The 14207-nt window shown below is 40.1% G+C and overlaps 1 protein-coding gene across 1 annotated transcript in view; it reads left to right on the top strand.

The window, feature by feature from the left end:
- Positions 1-2045: 2045 nt before the first annotated feature.
- The window catches only part of LOC140187910 (syntaxin-1B-like), a 202026-nt gene continuing 189864 nt past the window's right edge, over positions 2046-14207 (top strand). Inside the window, exon 1 of the mRNA XM_072243763.1 lies at positions 2046-2114. The gene's annotated coding sequence lies outside the window, so the exon portion shown is untranslated. The remainder of the gene's footprint in view (positions 2115-14207) is intronic.

Genomic DNA, 14207 nt, shown 5'->3' with positions numbered 1-14207 from the left:
CAAAAATCCCCCAAACAAGAATTGAAAGACTCTTAGCTGGCTACAAAAGGTGTTTACAAGCTGTGATACTTGCCAAAAGGGGGTTTTACTAAGTACTGACCATGCAGGGTGCCCAAAATTTTGCTTCAGGCCCTTTTCTTGTTATTTTGAAACTGTAAAAGATGGAAATAAAAGAAGTAATCTTGCTTAAAATATTAAAGAAATCTGTCATCTTTAACTTCGCCTTTTGGAATCAGTTCATCTTTTACTCACTTAGCTATTCACTGGAACAGAAATTTTGACCAGGAGTGCCCAAACGTTTGCATGCCACTGTATGTCATGAAATTTGTTTTAGTGGCAGTAGTACAGTGTAATACATAAAACTACTACAGTTTTAGGCATCCTAGCAATTTAAATGTGCTTAATACTTTTGCAGAATACTGTATAGCGAAATTGTTCGGCCCAGTAGTTCCTTGCCAGCTCCTTGTATAGTCCAATTGGTCCCATTCCTCTTGCTTCCCTGTATCCTACAATTTACTTTCTCTTTCACATGCCTGTTAACTTTTCTTTTGATTCTATTTGCCATTAATCTATACAAAGGGTAATTTATAGCTCATTAACCTGCCATTATGTCTTTGAATTGAGGGGAAAACTAATACTAATAGGAAACATATGCTGTTACATGAGAGAACATGTATACTCTACACAGACTGTATTTGAGATCAGTGTTGAACCAGAATCCTGAAGTTGTGTGGCTCACCTGGTTCAGGACTGGTGAAAGCCTATGCAGCTGACCAGCACTGTTGGGGTTTTCGAGACAACTGCAGAACACCCTGAACAGTGATGGTGCCTACTTAAATTCAGCAAAGGGTTTCGCCTTTCCAGTTGGCTAAGGATTCTAATACTTGGCTGAATGAATATTGGGAATTGGTTTATTATGTTGTGTGTATCGAATGCAGTGAAAAGATTTTGTTTTCAAACCATACCTGATAGATCATTCCGTAGATAGGTACATCAAGGTAATGCAGAAAAAAATACAGAATATAGTGTTAAAATTACAGAGCAAGTACATTACACGTAGACAAATCTAATGCATGAGCCATGATGAGGTGGATTGAAAGATCAAGAGCTCATTTTTATCATGTAGAAGTTCATTGGAGTCTTTAACGGCAGGATAGAAGTTGCCCCTGACCCTGGTGATGCATGTTCTTTCTTGCCGGATGGGAGAGAGGGAGAAGAGAGAATGACTGGGGTGAAAAGGGTCCTTGGTAATGTTGGCTGCTTTCCTGTGGCAGTGGAAAGTATAGTTGGAGTCACTGGAAGGGAAGCCGATTTGCAAGGTGGGTGTCAGTGGGAGAGAGTCTGAGTCAAATAAGTAGGAAATATGCAATCATTTTGCTCATGAAGAACCAGAGGAAGTCACTTTACATTGAGCACACTGTGTACACAGAAGTTAAGAATACTTGAAGATTTCTGATATTCTGCCAAGAGGCAATTCAGGGTACAGAGGCAGTGTTATATGACTGTTAATGATGTATCTAAAAATATTTCAAAGTGATGGAAAAGATTTTCAGAACGATAGCGAAGGCTCCAGGATTAATGTCGTTAGCAGGGGATGCGGAGTAACTCCATTGTGTTGGAAATGTGAAAGTACAGGAGACACTTTGTGCAACATTTTTTAAATGAAGGCACCATAAAAAACAGATCGGAACCAAAAGGAATTCTTCTTTGCTGAAAAACTTCAGAAGTACACCAGGTATTGAAAGAAGAACAACACAGTGAGCTGCTTCAGAAAAATGGTCTGTCATATAAAATTCTTTGAGTGTTCCTTCCCCTATAATTTGGTTTTAAGGCTCTGCGAAATAGACAATGCCACAGGAAATAGAAGGGGCTGCAGGTGTCATTGTGGAGACATTGTTTTATTGCATTGCAATAAAGTAACGATCTAAATACTAATTCACCTTCTTATATTCTATGCTCTCCACTGAGCCGTTGCATGATGTTTCTAAATGCTTTGATTTCTTATAATTGACAGGTGGAAGAAATTCGCCAATTCATAGACAAGATCTCTGAGAATGTGGAAGAGGTGAAACGGAAACACAGTGCAATCCTCGCGGCACCAAACCCCGATGAAAGTAAGCAAGTTCAAACTACATCTTTGAAGGATATCGGTGTACTTTTCTGAGATTTGGGTTATATGGTCATGCAGGTTGAGCGTTTGGTCACTGAGTTGCCTTCATGATTAGGAATGGATCCTTGGGTGTAGCAGTCCTGCTGAGTCTTGAAGAGCGAAGTCACTGGGTGGTGATGGGCACCCAGTGAAGTATCCTGCTGGGTAAGCTGACTTTCCAGTACTGGCTGTTCCTTCAGGTTTGGAGCTTCGTCAAGCTAATTAACTTGTTCTCATTAAGTATGTTTACACTGCAGTAATGGTTATGGTGATGCATTCAAAATTTCAGTATTTGCTGTCACAACACAGCATAAGCTGGTTCCCCAGCCGCCTATTATAACAGCTAATGTACTGGGCAAGTTTCTTTTTACACTACACACTACTTCAAAGCGTCTAATTGCTGTGTACCATAGTTAAGGAATTCTCACAATAACCAGGTATGTAATAACACATGATCTAGCATTACAGGCAGAAGTAAATGAATGCCAAGGGTTGGATTGAGTAGTACGGTATTTAGCAAGGCCAGACGAATGTGTTGGGAAGGAGAATTATAGAGTGTTTAGAAAGGGGGGTGAGAGGGGATCATGTGAAAGACGAGACAGTTCGAGAAGAATAGGGGAAGTAAAGGCTGTGAAGGCTGCTGAAGCTGGAAACGTGACTTCAACAAAAAGAAGAGAACAAATTTTCAGGTGGAGGAGGAGGAATTTTAAAGACTAACTGTTTAATTATTTTGGAAAGGAGTGCCAGTCCAAAATATCAATCTTCAGTAAAATGGCTTTGTATGAAAGGTACAACATCGAGAGGGGGGTAGTCTGCCTTTGCAATCTGTAATGGTGAAAAGGTGGGTGAGAGTGAAGGACTATGGGTTCCTTTTGGTTGAGAAGCTAAAGTCCTTTCATTGTTTTAAGCTATTGTGTGTCTGAACATAACAAATGGGAGCAGAGGTAGGTCATCTGACCTGTTGAGCGTGCTCTAGCACTCAATAAGATCATGGCTGATCAGATCATAGACGTAGCTCCACCGATCTTCCTTTCCCCATAGCTGTACTATATAAGAATATATCTATGTGTCTTAAGTATATTTAATGAGGTAGTCTTTACTGCTTCCCTGGTTAGAGAATTCTACAGAGTCACTACCCTCTTGAGAAAAGCAATATCTCATTTATCCTAAATCTATTCCCCCAGATTTTGAGGCTTAGTCCCCTAGTTCTACCTTCACTTACTAGTTTATATCTTGTATGTTTCTATAAGATCCCCTTTCATCAGGAATCCAGCTGGTAAAGTCCCTGGTGATTCTGTCCATGCTCATAGGCTAAGCCCCTCATCGTCAGAATTCTAACATGTAATCCAAGCACAAATTATCCAAAATCTATTTAATGTGAAAGTTCAAACTTTCCCAGGATCACCTGTACCTGAACAATCTGAGAAATGTATGGAAAAATTAATCTTTTAATATTTGGAATGCAAATTCTGATTTTCAGCAGTCTGTGCCTTTATTTCAATATAAGTCATGGAATGGGCTTTGCTGCTGGGAATATGGTAGCAAGCATGCAGAACTATTTGGTTTCATAGACTAATCCTGGCCACAAGTCAGCTTTATTTAGTTTAGTAAGTGCATTCCAGGCAGAATGTTTTTGGTGTTGCCTTAAATGTAAAAGATTTGAGAAGGACCAATGCCCATGCTTTTTCTAGGTCTGGACCATGCACTTGTGATTGGGATACTGTGAGAAAGAATAATTATTTAATCAAATTGGGGTGCACAGCCAGAGTGTGTTTACTATCTCGAGCATCACCACACTCTGAGCCCCTCCCCACTCCACCCCCAGGACCACCCACCACCCCACACCACCCTGTCTTGGAAGGAAATGCTTCAGATGCATCACCAGTTATTTGGTCAAGTCTAGAGCAGATAGCACTTTGTGATTTGGGATTGGTGAGCCATCACTGTCTGGTTTGGTGCAAGATCCTCCCACGTTTTAGGAAAGCTGACAGTGAGCTGTCGGGTCATCAAAAAAAAAAGATCATTGGCTGCACTCAACGATCACTGCAAAGCTTGTAATCATCCAGGACAAAGAGGTGGGCATGAAAAATCATTGCAGATACTACCCACCCGCAAACTGCTATCTCCAAAGGTTCTCTTCTGGAAAGTGCTATAGGGTTATTAAAACAAAATTCACATCATCTTAAATCTGATCAACCATTCCAGTTAGCACCCCCACCTCCCAGTCAATGCACTGTGCTGTAAACTTTAAACCACTTTTTATAATGCTGTTTACACTGTAAATACATCCTGGTATTTATGCACATTTTGAGTTTAATGTGCAGATATGTTACAAAGTTTTTAGATAATTCATTGTTCTTTATAGTTTTTTTGTTGCATGTTGGGTCAACACACCACAGAAAATTGCTAATGCATGTAAATGCATATGGTGAATAAAGCTGAAAGTAGTGAGTGCTGGGCCTTACTGACCCAAGCGTCAAATCTGGGCCTTTCATGGGAGCGAGAAGCCTGTGGGGAAAAATCCCCAGGGACCAACACTTTTGGGGGTTGGGTGGAATGGTGTTGTGAAATGTTACACAGAAGGTCTATCATAGTAATGGAAAACTGTTGAGCCGTGTGTTGGGTGATCAGCTAGAGAAGGATGAAGGGAATGAGGGAGAGAGGTGCACACTCCAGGAATCCTTAGTTGGCAGAAATAAATGTGAACTATCAAGGCTTACTAGCTGGTTATTTTATGTATGCAACATCTCGCGCTGGCAACCTGTACATTTGCAGCTTCTGCCTCGTGTCTGTTAAGTCACCTACCCTGGTTGTTCCTGTCTGGGCTGATTAGATGACTGGAAAGGTGAAGTTGGGCTCATGATTGGCTGAAGGCTCTGCTTCTGTTCTGTACGGTGCGGCAACTCTTTGCTGTCTCTGAAAATAAAATATGCATTTTTGCAATACTCTGCCCATGTGCCATGGGTCTGTAAAGGCAGTCAGGTAAAAAAAAAAGAATTAGTGCTGTTTGCTGTGGTGAAGCTGAATCAGGCAGAAAAACCTTCAAGTTTTATTTACGGTTGGTGAGATGTCATTATCTCCTGCACAAATATTTCTCGGATGGGAAGGATAAAGAGGATGTGTTGTAATCACCACCTGCTGATAGACTGCAGTCGCTGTGAGTGAGCTGAAAAGATGTGTTGTTCAGCTGTAAGAACAAAGAAGGGCAGCTGCTGCAGTCCTGTCTGTCCTGCTGTGTGAGAGCACAAGCTGCACACAAGGGGAGCGTGGTTAACAACACGTATGGGGATCGGATGACTGGTGTGAATGGAGAATGTGGCAGGAGAGTTGGGGAAGGGCAGTCAGCCGCCTTGCTTCATTCATATTTTCTGCAGTGTTCGAAACCTGTAGCCTGTGAAAGCCACTCCTCTTCTGCAAAGTCCGGCTAATGAGGTGCCAGGAAGAGAAAGCTGTTCGCGTGTTACAATATCATTCTGAGGATATTGGAACCAAATGCTTCCTGCTGCTCACTAGTTATGTTGATGCCAATCTTATTAACTCTTGTGTAGGTCTCCACTGTAGTGATGAGAATTACTGATTTTAAAAACTCTTTTACCAAATTACTTGGCTCGATCATAAGCAAAGTGTAATTTAGAAATCCTGTGTAATTCTAGGGCTCCACGATAGCTCCCAACTCCCTGCACAATTATAAAGTGCATGTTGTGGACACCTCCCAGTCTGGGGGTGGATGGGGTTCCTACTATTAATTCAGTCATGTCGCAGGGTGGGTGGGTGTGCAGCTGTCACTGATGTCAAGGGGCAGAAGTTCTGGCAGTGCACAGACTGTTTTTGGCTCCAATTTATGTGACAGGAAATATCAGAACTGAAACACATGAAAATGTGGGCTGATGCGCGCAAAGGGAAAATTTACCATTAACTACTTATCCTAGAGGCGATTGATATTTTCCAGTTTCTTTCAACAGGCCATTCCTGTTTGCCTTACTGAGATGCTGATGGCTCTGTTTCTGTTGATGTTAGCATGTCCATTGATCAATGACACTGTATGTCAGTCAGGTTAAAATATGTTTGAGGGGCGAGGGTGGATCGTATTGAAACCTATTGAATGTTGAAAAGCCTAGAAAGAATGGATGTGGAGAGGGTGTTTTCTATGTTTGGGGAGTCTAGGACCAGAGGCACACTGGCAGCTGTGGAGGCCAGGTCAAGGATGATAGCTTCTTGAATAGTCAGGGTATAAAAGGTTATAGGTTGAAGGCAGGAGAACGGGTTTGAAAGAGAAAATGGATTAGCCAGGATAAAATGATGGAGCAGACTTGATGGGCCAAATGGCCTAATTCTGCTCCTATCTCTTATGGTCTTGTGGAGATTTAGCTTCCAATTACCAACATTCAAGTTGAGATCCAGGAGGGCTACAGAGAACTGTCTGTCTTACTCTTTTGACAAGAGCTTTGTCCCATTGCAATAATAAATAAAATGAATTCACTAGGCTTACTCAACTTGTCTTTGGTTGAGAGATTATTTGTCTCTATTATGGCTCTGAGCTTAACATGTGGTTAACTGATATTTAGTTCCTTCATGGCTTACCTCAAGGAAATATCTGATGCCAATTGTAATTAACTGTATATAATTGAGTCACGGAGAGCATCACAGTCATCTCTCTGATGAATGAATGTGGTGTTAGACCTCAAGAGCTATGAAGTGCTGGCAAAGTCCCACCACCTCAAGGGTGCCAATTTTTAGCTGCTAGATCAGGCCCTAGTCTATCTACATAGCACATGGTAATGCTACAATTCATGGCAAGTGTTATCTTTTTTCCCGAGGTGTTGTCTACGCAATGGATATGCATATCTTCACAATGAAATGCCTGGACTTGCCCATACTTTATATCTTTGCCGGCTTGATCATAGTTGGTAGACCAATCATAGTAGTTGATACTGGCTTTTCCCCCCCAAGTGATTTCAGTCATGAGCAACAGGTTTTCTTTTACACTTGCTTTGTCTTAAGGCCATTAGGCTTCACGAAGCTCAGAGCGAGTGACAGGTTCAAAATGGTTAAGGCCACCGATTTGTTTATCATCACAGTCTGATCTCTTTGGTCTGTCAGTTGCAAAATGGTCATCAGTCACCGGGAAGAAAGTTAGGAATATTTCTTTGGAATAAATGACACAAACTCAGAATATGATTTCAAAGGATTTTTATGTAGCAAATCATGCTGAAATTCTTAAGTGGCAATGATGATGATAGGCCAGTAACATGAGAAGTTAAATCGCCAGGAAAGTTAAATTTAAAACAAAAAAGTGACATTATGAAGGAGCATATCTAGCCTTGGTAGATTTAGGATTTGTTTTCCTCTGTGGAAATGTCAATAGAAGGATGTTACTTTATGATTAATATATTTGGAGGTGAGGCTAAAGAATGAGGTTTCTGAAGAAAATTATTTGAATTCAGGATTACTTAGTGAAATCAATTTTCAACAGAAAGTTGTTATTGTATAAAAATATAAATGTCAGTTTATTGAGCAGTATAACTACTTGTGTGGGGGTGTTTCTGTCACTGAAAATGATTTAATTGATCTAATTGCTGCTGCCACCCATCTATTGTAGATCTGGCTGAGCCCCAGCAAGCACTATCACTTTTCCTTTCTTCTGCCTTAAGGACAGAAATGTTGGCAATGTTCAGCAGGTCAGGCAGCATCTGTAGCAAAAGAAAAACATTTAATGTTTTAAGTTCAAGGTCCTTTTTACTGCCAATTCTATTCCCCTGAGAAGAAAAGATAACACTTTGCTTCTTTTCTCTTTCCTCTTAATTCTTTTTGCCAAACGTGGAGTTATGTTACAGTGAAACAGTTCCTAAATACTAACCACTCTATCTAGATTCTGCAACTCACTTACAAACCAGGGGCAATTCACAGTGACCAATTAACCACCAATCCTTTCCTTGGTTGAGAGATTGGTTAACTCTGATAGCTTTTTGAATTTAGCATGCAGTTAATGCAATGTTGTATTCCTTAGAACCTTATGATGAACAATATCTGATGTTACCACTGGAATAAACTGTATGTGATTGAGTCGTGGATAGTATCCTGGTCAGCTTTGTGGTGATGGTTGAATGTGTTGTTAGACTTCAAGAGCTACAAAGAGCTTCACTATTCCACCACCTCATGGATGCCAATTTTAACCTATCTTTGTTTTGGAAATGAAACTGGAGAAGCAGACAGAAAACATTGTGGTCATAACAGGACCACTCAATAAATTCTATAAAGATGGCATTTTTGGTCAGGATTGAACTAGGTCTCCAGAGCCTTGAGGCAGCTCTACTGGCTGTGCCCTCTGAACCTCAAAGGTTGAGGCATCCATTCTGCTGCTTCCACTGTAAGCCCCTGTTTTCCACCAAATCAAAGTCCCCCATCAGACTCCTGAGGTCATAGTTCTTATCTATCTTCCTTCTTAATGACTCCTGCACTCATTCCCTTAAATTCTTTCCTTAGATTTTTTTTCAGATAAAGATTCTCTATTCATGAGTACCCATCTCAAAGAGAGCCATTCTAGACTAGTATTACCCATTGAACCACCACACCATCTCTACATCTCTACTTGGATTCATTGTTACATCTGAGATCTATGCCTTTTTTTGCAATTCCATATTTGAAACTCTCCAATCTTGTATCTGACCTTGTCAGTACAGTGAAATTCATTTACCAGATAGTGGACTAAAGGTAATGCTGTTTAACTGTGATTTTTGTCTGTATTGTAAGAAGTTTCTTGTTGAAAAATTTGAAAACATTCTGGGCTTCATTGGTGTTGATTGTTACTTTGAATAGTCCTCTCATCAATAGCTTATATCTAGGATTGTATCTATTCTCCCTCCGCATCTAGCCATATGTAGTGCAACCCAAAGGTATAAAAATAGAGGAAGTATTTCTAGCGATCTATGATATTGCATCAAATAATCAAGTGGTTCAGGAGTGAGGTTGTGAAGCACTCCTGTATCTTTTTTTTAAACTAAAGCCATTGATACTGCCTCAATTTCCAAAATTAAATCTGAGATTATTAGACATCTGATAAGCAAGTTGTTGAGGAATGTGATGCAAAAGTGGGCACAAAGAGTTGGCTATTAATTGTCCATGATCCTGTTTAATAGTGGAATGGACTTGACACTTGTTCACAACGATGTACCTATCTTTCTTGTGTTTATCATTTTATAATTCAAAATTAGACATCATGACTTTCCATCATTCCCTCAGTTTTCTTCAATCTTCTTGTAGAAACTATTAGAATTTTTGGTTGCTTCATTTTGTAGATGTCAAATGAATATTCAGAATGACTTATAATCAAAGTTTAATCACCAGTTAATTTTAAACCCCTTTATCATTCTGAGTTCATTCAGAGGATAATAACAACATAAATGTTAAATCCCAGCATACATAGGCATGCAAATTTTTAACAGGAAAGTAGGTAAATGCTTGAGAATTAGAAAGGATTATTTGATAATAGAGATTAAGTAGCCTGAGTTAAATGTCATTTTCTGGATCAAGATCACCATCAAATGGCATGTAAGTTCAATATAATTCTATTCAATATGTAACAAAGCAACTGTCAATATTGTTATGTTAATTAATTTCCTTTAATAATAGCCTTGAAGGAGTCCAAAGATGACACTGATTAGGTCATTTAACATTTGTCTTAAAATATGCTGTGATGGAATACTTTGTCTAAGTATTTATTTCCAAAAAAGAACATGAGCACATAAGATATAAAAGTAGTAGAGCACATATGGTCTATTGAGATTGGTCCACCATCATTCAGATGCTACAGGATCCAAGTCTCATCCACTTTATCAAGTGATCTCCACATCTACTGCTTTCCCCTGGTGCCTAAAACTATTCCTGTCTCAACCTTAAATCTACTCAGTAGCATAATGCCCACTCTCTTTGTGATTATAATTACCAAGATTTTTAAATGAATCCACAAAGAAATTTCTCTTAATTTCAGTCCTGAGTGCCCAAGCTCCTCTTCAGCGACAATGCCTCCTTGTTTGCGTTCTCCTGTAGTAGAAGTTACCTCTTGGCATTAACCCCACAAATCCCAGTCAAAACCTTGAACATCTCAATAAGATCGTCCCTCATTCTTCTAAACTGTAGTGAGTGGATGCCAGTTTTCTTACTCAGTGCATCTTTGTAGAAAGCAATTTAGTAATCCTACATTTCATTGACTTTCAGGCAAGTGTGTCCTTTTAGAAATAGAGACTGAAACTACACATGCTATTCCAAAATGGGTAACATCAAAACAATTGTAGAAATGTTCTTAACTATTTACTCCCATTCCTTGCAATAAAGTCCAATTTACCATTTGCGTCCCTGATTGCTTGGTGTTTATTTACTTGCAGTACCACTGAGCCAAATTGCTGCATTCAGTCTTCACAGCAGCATTTAATAATTTATCACCTCTAAAAATGTATTTGCCCATTTCTTCTGATCAGTCAGAATAATCCCACACTTGCCCTCCAATACACTATAGTATCACACCATAGAGAAGCATGTAAACAGGCCCTAACTAGTCCATGCTGATCACAGCATCCTTCCTCCTGGTCCCAGTTGCCCATCTTCAGCCTATAATCATCCAAGCCCTTCCCTTTAATATACCTATCCAAATTCCTCTCAAACATCACAATTGTACCCACCTTCACCATTACTTCTGGCAGCATATTTCAGTTACTCATGGCCTCTGTGTAAAGGAGTCGCGTCCTAACCAACAGCCAGCATGTGGGCTACAAATTACAATGGAAGACAGAAAAGGCATGTAAAAAGGGCAATGTTGGAATAATCATGGTGAAATTCAATATGCAGATAAATTGGGAAAATCAAGTTGGTGCTGGAAACCAAGAGGGAATTCATAGAATTCCCACAAGGTGGCTTCTTAGAGTAGCTTGTGTTTGAGCCCACTAGTGGAATGACAGTTCTGGATTGGGTGATACATAATGACCCAGATTTGATTAGGGAGCTTAAGGTAAAGGAACCTTGAGGAGGCAGTGATTCTAATATGATAGAATTCACACTTCAGTTTGAGAAGGAGAAATTAAAATTGATGTATCAGTATTACAGTGGAGTAAAGGGAAATACAGTAGTATGAGAGAGGAGCTGGCCAAAGGTGATTGAAAGGGACCACTAACGGGGATGAAGGCAGAACGGCAATGGCTGGTGTTTTGGGGGGAAATTCAGAAGAAGCAGGAGAGATACACCCCAAAGATAAACAAATATTCCAAAGAGGGTTTGAGGCAACCATGGCTGAAAAGGGAAGTCAAAGATGGCATAAAGGGAGAAGAGAGGGCATATAATATTGGAAAAATTAGTGCAAAGGCAGAGGATGGGAAAGCTTTTAAAAACCAACAGAAAGCAACTAAAAAGCCATAAAGAAAGAAAAGATTAAATATAAAGGTAAGCTAGCCAATAATATAAGAGGATACTAAAAGTTTTTCAGCTATATCAAGAGTGAAACAGAGGCAAGAGTAGATATCGGAATGCTGGAAAATTACTCCGGAGAGGAGGTAATAGAAGACAAAGAAATGGTGGATGAACTTATTAAATATTTTGTATCAGTCTTCACTGTGGAAGACACTCGCAGAATGCCAGAAATGCAAGGGTGTCTGGCGTCAGAAGTGTGTCATTGCTTTTACTAAGGAGAAGGTACTTGGGAAGCTAAAAAGCCTGAAAGTAGATAACTCACCTGGATAAGATGGAATACACCCCAGGGTACTGAAAGAGGCAGCTGAAGTGTTTGTGGAGAGAATGGTAATGATCTTTCAAGAATCACTAAGTTCCAAAATGCTTCTAAAGGACTAAAAAATTGCCAATGTCACTCTACTACTTAAGAAGGGAGGGAGGCATCAGAAAGGAAATTATAGGCCAGTTAGCCGGACTATATTGGTTGGAAAGATGTTAAAGTCTATCATGAAGGATGAGGTTTTGCGGTACGTGATGAATCAGGGCCTCAGAGGCAGGAGACTAGGGGTGTGAGGGATAATGAATCAGCAAAGGCGGAACGGTGGTGGAGACTCTGAGCACATGGCTTATTCTGCTCCTTTGTCATATGGTCTTATGGTCTTAAAGCTCTGCCATCTTTTCTTGTATCTGTACCCTCTACCCTTCGTGATTTTATAAACTTCTGAGGTCACCTCTTCTTCTACGCTCCAGGGAATAAAGATCTAGCATGGCCAACTTCTCCCTATAGCTCAGGCCCTCTAGTCCAGGTAGTGTCCTCATAAATCTCTTTTACCTCAAATTTCCTCTAACAGGTTGTCCAAATCTGTACACAATAACCCAAGTGCAGTCTCACCAGCAACTTGTATAACTACAAAATAATGTCCCTACTCCTAAACCTGTTGCTGTGACTGATGAAAGCCAACATGTTAAAAGGGTCCTTCACCACCCTGTCTATGTGTGCAGCCACCTTCAGCAAATTGTGCACATGTCCCTCTGTTCCACAACACTCAGCAGTGTACTGCATTTCCTTGTATAGTTCCTTTCCAGTTTCAATATTCAAAAGCACTACTTCACTCTTATCTGAGCTGAAATCCGTTTCCCATTCCCCATCCCATTTCCCTAACCAATCAAGATCAATTGCAATTCATTGTAAACTACTTTGCTATGAACAAGTACCCAAAATTTATCATGATTAGCAAACTTTCTAATTTTGCCATGTACATTCACATCCAACTCAATTACCTAAATAATAATAGGGCTCCCAGTACTGACCCCTGGGGTACCTCACTAGTCACAGGCCTCCAGTTGGGGAATTGACCTTGAACCATCACCCTCTGCTTCCTATCATTGATCCAATTCAGAATCCATCTTGCTAGTTGCCCCTGAATCCCATGTGACCTAATCTTGCAAAACAGCCTGCTATGCAGATCTTTTTCAACTGTTTTACTGAAATCCGTACAGCCAACATCAACTGCCTAACTTTCATCGCTCTCCTTCGTTCGCTCTTTGAAAATCTCCAAAAGATTCATCAGGCCTTCCACACACGACACCACACTGACACATGGAGAGATCAGAGGCGGAGAGAGTGAGCAATTTCAAGTTGCTGGGTTTTAATAGCTCTGAGGACCTAACCCCTGATCTCAACATATTTCATTAGGAGTTTGAGGAGATTTTGTTTGTCACCTAAAACACTCGTATTTCTACAGATGTACCGTAGAGAGCATTCTGACTGGCTGCATCACGTCTGTCACTGGGGTGGGAAGCTACTACACAGCTTCAAAGTAAACTGCAGAGAGTTGTAAAATAGTCAGCTCCATCACTGCACTGATCTCCCTCATATCCAAGTCATTTTTTTTATTTCTGTTTTTGCACGACTTATTTAATTTAACTATTTAATATACATATACTTTCTGTAATTTATTTATTTTCTATTGTATAATGCGTTGTACTGCTGCCACAAAGTTAACAACTTTCAGGACATATGCCAGTGATATTAAACTTGAATCTGATTCCTTATCGGGCCTTGCGTATCCAAGTTATGGTAGATCTTGTCCCTCAGAATTCCTTCTAGTAACTTCCCTACAAGTGATGTCAGTGTCACCAGCACATAGTTCCCCAATGTGTCCTTGCTACCTTCTTGAACAATGGAACAATATTAGCCAGTATCAAATCTTCTAGAACTTCACCAGTGGCTAATGATGAAGCAAATATCCCTGCAAAGGTTGTCTGCGATTTCTTCCCTCACCTCCCATAAGGTCTGGGGATGCACTTGATCAGACTCTTGGGGATTTTCCCATTTTAGGGCACTTCAAAGCTGCAATTGCCTCCTTCCTCATAATACCTATATGTTCCAAGACCTCACTACTTATTACTCTCATTTCTTTGATATTCATAATATTCTCCTTGGTGCTTTCTAAAGAGAAATAGTTCATCTGCAACTCTATAGACAGCCTTGATGGTCTTTAAAGGGATCTAGTCTCTCCCTAGTCACCCTTTTACTTTGAAGCTCTTGGGATTACCTTTAATCCAGCCTGCCAAATCCATCTTGTACACTCTTTCTGTTCTCCTGATTTCTCTCTTAAAT

The sequence above is a fragment of the Mobula birostris genome, chromosome 25 (assembly GCF_030028105.1).
Source record: "Mobula birostris isolate sMobBir1 chromosome 25, sMobBir1.hap1, whole genome shotgun sequence".
NCBI classification, from domain to species: Eukaryota; Metazoa; Chordata; class Chondrichthyes; order Myliobatiformes; family Myliobatidae; genus Mobula; species Mobula birostris.
This window is presented reverse-complemented; position numbering and strand designations above follow the sequence as displayed.